Source organism: Amia ocellicauda, chromosome 8 (genome assembly GCF_036373705.1).
Source record: "Amia ocellicauda isolate fAmiCal2 chromosome 8, fAmiCal2.hap1, whole genome shotgun sequence".
In the NCBI taxonomy this organism is placed as follows: Eukaryota; Metazoa; Chordata; class Actinopteri; order Amiiformes; family Amiidae; genus Amia; species Amia ocellicauda.
This window is the reverse complement of record NC_089857.1, coordinates 24,187,016-24,195,125: the sequence shown is the minus strand read 5'-3', so window position 1 is coordinate 24,195,125 and position 8,110 is coordinate 24,187,016. Positions and strand designations below refer to the sequence as shown.

Sequence of the window (8,110 nt, the reverse complement as noted above, 5' to 3'; positions counted from 1 at the left end):
CTTTTGCTGTTACTGTTACTATTACTACTACTACTACTACTACTACTACTACTACTACAACTACTACTACTACTACTACTAGCCAGCTATTACAAACAATGATAACACTAATATGTATAGCAAGCTGTAAAATTGTGGTTTAACTTGAAGAGCTTTCCAAAAGCAACTGAAAGATATGTATATTACAGGATACCTGCCATTGATTTGAAGCACAAGGCATGTTCTATTTCTCTGAGTAGTCAGGGAACCATTTCCTGCATGATTTCTGACATAAACCCGGACATGGAACAGAAAATAAATACATTGTTTTGTCATTTTGAAAGTCACTACTATGGGTAAGATTAAAACTGTGATAATCTCAGTCATGTCACCTAGGTCAAATAGGTATTGATATAAATAAATATGAGAAGAGGCATGAGACTCTCATTTCACCTGAATAATAACAAAGCCCCAGACCTGGCCACAATGAACCTATGCACTTGTATTAAGCAGTGAAAATATTTTTCACCATATAATGAAAATCTCTGAAATCATGAGGGGGGGTTGGTGTTACAATACTCATTTTGATGTAAAATGTATTTCTGTTATTTGATAAATAATTAATCGGCACACTTTTCAATGAATAACTTCCAGTGATTGACATTACATAATTTTGCAGTCTCATTTTTATATATTTTTTACTGGTTTAATAATTAAATTGTATATCTTTTGAATTCACAGTAGCTTGGGGATAAAGGTTCACTAGGTGCTGAGATATGGTAGCTCATTATGTTATCATCCTCTTCACCTTTACAGGCCATGGTTCCTGAGGTCACATCAGGAAATAATTTGTTAGTTTCAACCAACCCCCTGGTGGCCGCAGCTCAACATGAGAAAACTAACATGCTGTATGAAACGGTTACACACCTCTTGTAGTGAGACAAGAAAGACAAATATGAATAGGCATGGGTAACAAAGCACCCTCTCAATCCTGAAAAGATGACCCTTCCATGCCATACTGGGAAGACAGTCTGGGGGTGTGATGGAGAATTAAAGAAGAAATAAACATAAAAAACAGTTTACATTTCATTTAGAGACCCTTTTAAAAAATGAAAGTGATTGAATTACATTCCCCTAAAATGCCCTAGCTGTAATTCTTTCATACAAATCAACACACTGTTATATATACTTAGAATATAATAAGGCTAATAGTTAATTCATACAAGGTACTTCACTGCAAATGTTTACATGCCACTGCATGTGAGTCAGTGCAGTGAAAAGAGGAAACAGTGCACTCAGTGCCTTGCCAGAGTGGTCGTCAAACCCTGGCATTTGTTTACTCCTCCAGGGATATCTTAGTGGTGAGCCGTTTTGCTACTGAGGGAGGCAGTCCCTGATTGAGCAAGCTGGCAGTATAGATTGGAGCTGCCAGTTGTCTGTGAAATCTGAAACCTGAGGCAGTATCTGAGGGGGCTGGCTTTTGAACAGTTTACTCCTGCCTTTCTCAAACATGCTCACACAAACACACATGCTCCTCTCTGCACACACAGTCTGCCGGGTGGCTAACTTCTTGGACGACTGGCTGATATAGTACGGTAGAAGGATTAGCTCCAATCCGTAGTGGCTGTGCTCTGCTGAATGTAGCTGCTGGCCCCTGGAGACTTCAGCTGTGCAGATGGTTTAACCAGTCAAGAGAATAACTTTGTGACAGCTAATTTCAGATCTAGACTACTTCCTATTTTAACCAGCCAAGCAGCAAACCGGGTTATATGGAGCTGACTAAAGCAACCTTTCATGTGAAGTAAGCCTCTTCTGGATTGTCTGAGAGAGGAAAAAAGTCAGTGGATTGTTCTTTTCTCTTTCATTGTGGAATACTGAGGTGGTTTCAAGGATAGGTAGGTACGTTGCCTTGTGTAAGATTATGTAAGTGTGTGTGTGTGTGAGTTTACAAGGCTTAGAGGTCATGTTCTTTTTGACAGAACAGGTTCCTTCTCATTCTCAGTCTCTGTTTGAGCACTACAGACCTAAAACAACAGTCTCTGAAACAACATTTATATGTGGTCTGCTTTTTTCTTGTAAGTTTTCCAGTGTCTGTTATATGCCTGTTATTTAAAAATCATTTTATTATTTAAGTATGCATCATTTAAAAATAAATAAAACAAATCCTGCTGTCATATTGCTTTGTTTTGGGTGCTTGCCTGCCAGCTGTGACTGTCTCATGTAGCTGAAGAATAATTTTACAGCAATACAAAATACCATATTTGCTGCCATTTAAAGAACAGATTGTATTTTTATTTTTCAATTGCCTGTCACTGGATTTAAACGTATTACAAAAGTCACTGTCATTTAATTTACATTTAATGTAAAATGTAATGACTGGATGTGGTTTACGCTATACAAGTGATCTAAACTCTGTCTATGAATGGTTGTTTAAACACAGACAGATGAAAAAGAAAAGAAACAAACTCAAGGATGACAGTGTACAGTTGCTGCTCTATAGTTTACCCAGTGTTAAATATGCACCTGTGTTAATATTTCAGTTAAACTAATACTATATATTATAAATGTGATTCTCTTAATATTTAATTCATAGAAGAACACAGCAATTCCCTTTACACATAGTTCAACATCATGATATTGTTTGACCCAATAATTTAGTGGGAGCCAACCACTGTGTCATGGAAAGTCCCACAAATCTTTTAATAAACAAATAACTTATTTACAGTAATTCATTTGGAGAGACACTTTAAAATGTTCCCAAAGGGATCTTCTTTGCATCACTGTAAGCCATTCAAAGCCCTTATAACTAAGAACTGAACATGAAGAACAACAGTACATTTATCTGTGCTCTCATTTCAAGGACGTAGGGTTCTAAGGAAGAATAAATACTCAGATAAACATGTCTCTTATACTTCTGCTTTTAATATTGTAACCATTATTGCATTTATTTGTGTCTGTGAATAGATTATTATTAGATCTGAAAAAGAAGCATTCCTTCCCAGATTAAAATAGTTGTTGGATCATAGTATATATCAAGTGTCCCTAAATCGGGCTCGCTGTAGGCACTGTCTCTTGTATAATTATTCTTTGTGCACAGACACTCAGCATGAATGTGTACAGCATCAGGAATGTCTGCAGTGTCCAAACTTCGCTGCAGCTCCAAAAGATCAGATTGCTGTCAGCTGTTCAGAAAGGTTTTGCTTTGTGTTTTGGTTTAGTGGAGGGATCCTGGGCTAGATCACGTTTTACATACGCACAAATGGACCACATAGCAATCTTCACTGCATTTAAGATGATTTGTATGTCTTATATGCCCTATATTAGTTGTTGATATATTTATTTTTTAATTGGGACAATGATCATACCCTATAACTGACTGGAAAATGACAAGCTATACTGTTGGATGTCTGTATTATCAATGAGATGGATTTATTTTGATTACACTGTTCTCTATGCACTGTGCGGTTGTTTTAGAGATTGCTAGGGATTTGGAAATGATAGAATGTGAATGATTTTGATGAGTGCTTAGTAGAAAAAAGTAAGTTGGCTCACTGCAATCAGGCATGGTGCCAGCAGACACCATGAGAGCTCCATTATAAGGGCATCATTACCCGCAATCCCTTCTCCTCTTGCAGTTACAAATGTGCCTCAGATTTGACCTGAACACTCCCCAACAATTAGTCCTGGGACTATGCCAGACATGAGTGACTTACTGGACAAACTCAGATGAAATTTCTATATGGTTTCTTTATGTGAACCGATGTGCGCCATAAAAGACAAGGGCGTATTATTATTTTATTTATGTGGCTTTCCAATGTCAGTTGCTGAAGTCACCTCCTAGTCTAGAAGTGACAATCCCAGTCATAGAAAGCCACAATCCAGTTGGTTTTATATATAAGTATTAAATCATCAGTTAATAAAGACCTGTAACAAGTTCATTCAAGCAGTCAAGCAAGTCAGTTTGGCCAATCCTGCCTGAAATTAACAATTTACTTGGTTTGGCCATCCCTGTCACCATCTCTGTAAGTAATACTATATTTTTGTACCAGCAAATATTATTTTACTTAGGTAATTTTTTTTAAAAGGTGTTAAAAAAGTTCTGCCAGTGATTGCTTTACTTACTAACATTAAGACATTTACAGGCTAACTTTCACAGCTATTGTTCATTGTCACAGTTGATAAAGTTTTCCTGACTGCATAACACAACAAATTCTGAACTCTGTTTAAAATAAATATTTCTCATACGTAAGTTTTGTTTACATCTTTAAAATGTTAATTTGTCTTAATATAGGGAATAAATGTTGCTCATTTGAAAAACATATCTGTGAGTTTTTAGTGTGATTGATATTATCTGCATCATCTGGGTATTTTTAGCTTTTTTGATGGCTTGTCTGACTCACAGCCGCATGTGTCTTGAAACTATGTGGTCTTAGTAGTATTTCTATTATAGAAACTGTCTGTGTCAGGCTGACTGTGACACATGTCGTTAGATGAAAACAACAACCCAGCTAGTGATGTTTGATCATTTGACATAACACCCCTCTGAAGTACTATTCAGCTTGAGAGCAGGCAGGAAGTTGGAGATTGTCCAAACACTGTTTGACCAAATCACATTTTACAATTCTGCCTTAGACACAATTTCATTTCCAAACTGTCAGAACATAAAATACGCTGACAACACCCTCAGGTGTGCTTGATGTCAAGAAAAAAATGTAATTTTCTATGTCTATAATAATTAAAATGAACAATAAAAAAAACAACAACAAACAGCAAAAATAGTGCAAGTTTCTGGTAACGTAGTACTACTTTCAGAACCTTCAAGTGATAACTTTAGTCACTGTTCTGTCTTCATACTTGGTATAAAGAACAGAATTAATATATTCTACTGAACATTAATTTGCATGCCTAGCAGAATTTGAATTAATTCCCACAAAGGCACAATGGGGTTTAGGCTATATTTGAATAATTATGATTGTATTGAAGGTAATAAAAGGTTAAACAGATAAGAAGTGAAAAACAAGTCCAGTAAAGTATTAATATACATACATAATTATGTATATTATGCCTTGCATGCTAAATACTGGACAAGCAGTAATTTGTTAAAGAGTATGGAACACTAACTCATTACTAGAACTGTTTCTTGCTGTACTGTACATTTATCCAAAATATCAGGTTCAGCATCATCACAATACATTTGAAACTGTAATTTAAACATCTAAGATAATGTATGAATTAGTCATATCACCAATACTTTTCCTCTGACACAGCAATCCAATTCAGGAATGAAGAATATGTAGCATAAAAAACTTCCTTGTATTATAAGCCAGATAGGGCCTACATGTTTTCAGTTTTCAAACTGCTATGTTTCCTTGTATTCTTAGGTGGCCAGTAATCGTCTCAATATCAGAAATTACTGTACTGTATTACACCAATTTTACCCAAACTACTTGGGCAGAAGAACACTGCTTCTGGTGAAATCCTTGAACAATAAGATAAGCTTAACTTGCTTTAATGACTCGCCTATTACACACATGTCTATGGACTAACAGTAAACAAGATTGGGCCCTAACTTTGAAGTCTCAGTTGTTTTTCATATTTATTTTGTTTACTGGCAAATATTTGTTTAATGTTACACATTACTAGTAGTGGTAGACTTTTCATTAGTATTGTTATTTGTAATAATTATTGTTTTGATAGGTTGATCTCTGAGTCACATGTTCATTGTGATGCCAGTTAATGTATTTCAACACCTTTCATATTAAAATAATTGCTAATGATAAAATAGTCTAAAACTGCATCTTATTGCAAAATATATTATTTGACCGTACATATATTTCACAAATTACCTGATTAAGACTGTGTTATACTGTGTTATACTGATAGAAAGTAATAAGGAGGCAAATTATCCCTACAAAGCAACTTTTACTTTATATTGTGTTTAGATATGTTTAGATTCATCCATGAAAAGTCATAAAAATCTGCTGTTTCTTTAAAGTGCAAACAGTTCACATGCCAACTCAGTGGTGGCTTAATTTTTAGTATGATGCTTGTTTCTTCTAATCATAAATATAACCACTATGATGTACAGGTTTTAGCTTTCTTTTAGTAGGAGGGCCAAAGTTTTGATTTAATCCGGTCCTGAGTATAAATTAAGATGAAAGATAATAAAATAAAATGTATAGATAGTACTAAAAACTCCCATTTGGAATACTCTGATATGTATAATTGGAAAAATGCATATTACTTTTGATTTTGGAATAACATTAAAATGTACAAAATATGTAATGCTCGTAGTAAAATTATTGTACCTAAGTATTAAATGTGTGGAACAGAACTTAGTAGAAATGAATATTATAATGCATCACTTATAAAAAAAAATGTGGTAGGCAAAAATAGGATATTTAGCAAAAGGACTAATACATAGAATAAAATAAGCTGTGAGCAATGCCTTGGATATAAGACCACATCTTGAATACCATATTCAGTTCTGGGAAACATGTTGTAACAAATAAATGCCTTGTTGAGGGCATGAAGTAGGGCAACTATAATTATTCCTGGAAATGGAAAGGCATGATGTATGATGAAAATTGTAGTAGTGTTACACTGGGATCCCTCAAGAATGAGTCAAATGTTGTATTTGGGTAATTTGAAATATTGCACTTGAAGAGCTCAGAGAACCCATTAAGTCGAATCTCATTCAGGAGATCTTAGATTCCTATGTTCTTATTTCACCCACAAGATATGTAAGGGTTGGATAATAATACATGCATATGCTAATTACTGGATTAATTAAATCTATAGGCTTGTGAAACAACATGGTGGCAAATCAAGTGAGGTTTAGTACAAAAAGTGAGTTAGTCTAACCCAATTACCAACCATGAGTATCAGCAAATAAACCCTTTTTACTCAATAAATCGAATAGGAAAAATAACTACAATAGCCTCCCAATATATTCATGATGTAGGTGTTTGTCGTTGGAGTACTGTTAATTAAAATATATCAAAAAGTAAATAATTGTATGACTATACATATAGTATGCATCAATAGATTTTATGTAAAAAAGTTACTTATAAATGCACAATGATCCAGTGTACTCATAACATGGAAATTTTTATTTTTGGAATCCTGCTATGGCTTTGATAATATAGACAAGGTGTTTTCTGTAGTTTTCTTATAGGTTTGTTTGTTAGTAGGGACCACTGCTCCATGTATAACGTCTCCAGCTCCACAATGTTTGACTATCGTCTCCAGTCATTGTTGACTGCTTTATTCAGTTCATACCACCATTTTTTTTGGAGGTCTGGATACTATTGTCTTTGATATGTGTTTTTGAGCTTTACCATGAGTTTCTTATAAGAGGACTGTTTCTGGTTAAGATATCCTGGTATATTTTGGAATCCATCTGTCCCCTCAACTCTAATCTGGGCACCAGGGAAGGAGGATGCAAAATCAGCGGTCTGCATATCTGAACAGTTCCAATTTTGTCTCTTTGTTGATCGAGCATAATTTAGAATTAGGTCAATTCAAGCCTCTTTTTTTTATTTATTTACAAAGTCTGATTCTTGTTACAACATCAACAAACAAGTGTTTTTTTTTTAGAACTCAAATAGGAGTTTTGTGGGAAAACAACAGAGGAAATCTTACATAACTTTTAAACAAACATAAACCCTTCAATTAAATTGTAACAGCAATATTTCATAATACATAGTGTCATTTTCAACAGTAACTCTGATACTAAGTCAAACTAATGAGAACCAATAACTCTGTATCTTCAATTTGATGGTTTGCTGTTGAATAATTTTAAATAGCGAGCAAGGAAGACACTGATGTTTTTTATCTAGCTTATGATTATGTTATGTATAATTGCTTCTCTATATTTCTCTACTAATGAAAATACTTGATAAATCAAGCTCAGTTTGATTGCAGCACAACATACTGTAGAATAACTATTAGTCTGAAAAAAAAACAAATGACAAAATTTGCAAAACAGCAATATAAGAGTAAAAACATGTTATTGATTGATAAAACTGTATAACGAGTGACTAGCATTATACACTGAATACCATCTTGAGACCAAAATGTTCTCTACAGTGCTCTCATTGAAGGTCAAGGGAGTCGAAATAATTCCCAG

The 8,110-nt window shown here is 34.4% G+C and overlaps 1 protein-coding gene across 3 annotated transcripts in view; it reads left to right on the top strand.

Moving 5' to 3' along the window:
- Positions 1-1,458: 1,458 nt before the first annotated feature.
- arhgap24 (Rho GTPase activating protein 24) overlaps positions 1,459-8,110 on the top strand; it is a 173,693-nt gene continuing 167,041 nt past the window's right edge. For 2 of the 3 annotated variants that reach the window (XM_066710764.1, XM_066710763.1), the window contains exon 1: positions 1,459-1,874. The gene's annotated coding sequence lies outside the window, so the exon portion shown is untranslated. Of the gene's footprint in view, positions 1,879-8,110 lie in introns of all 3 variants that reach the window. The other variant, XM_066710765.1, reaches the window with a different exon arrangement.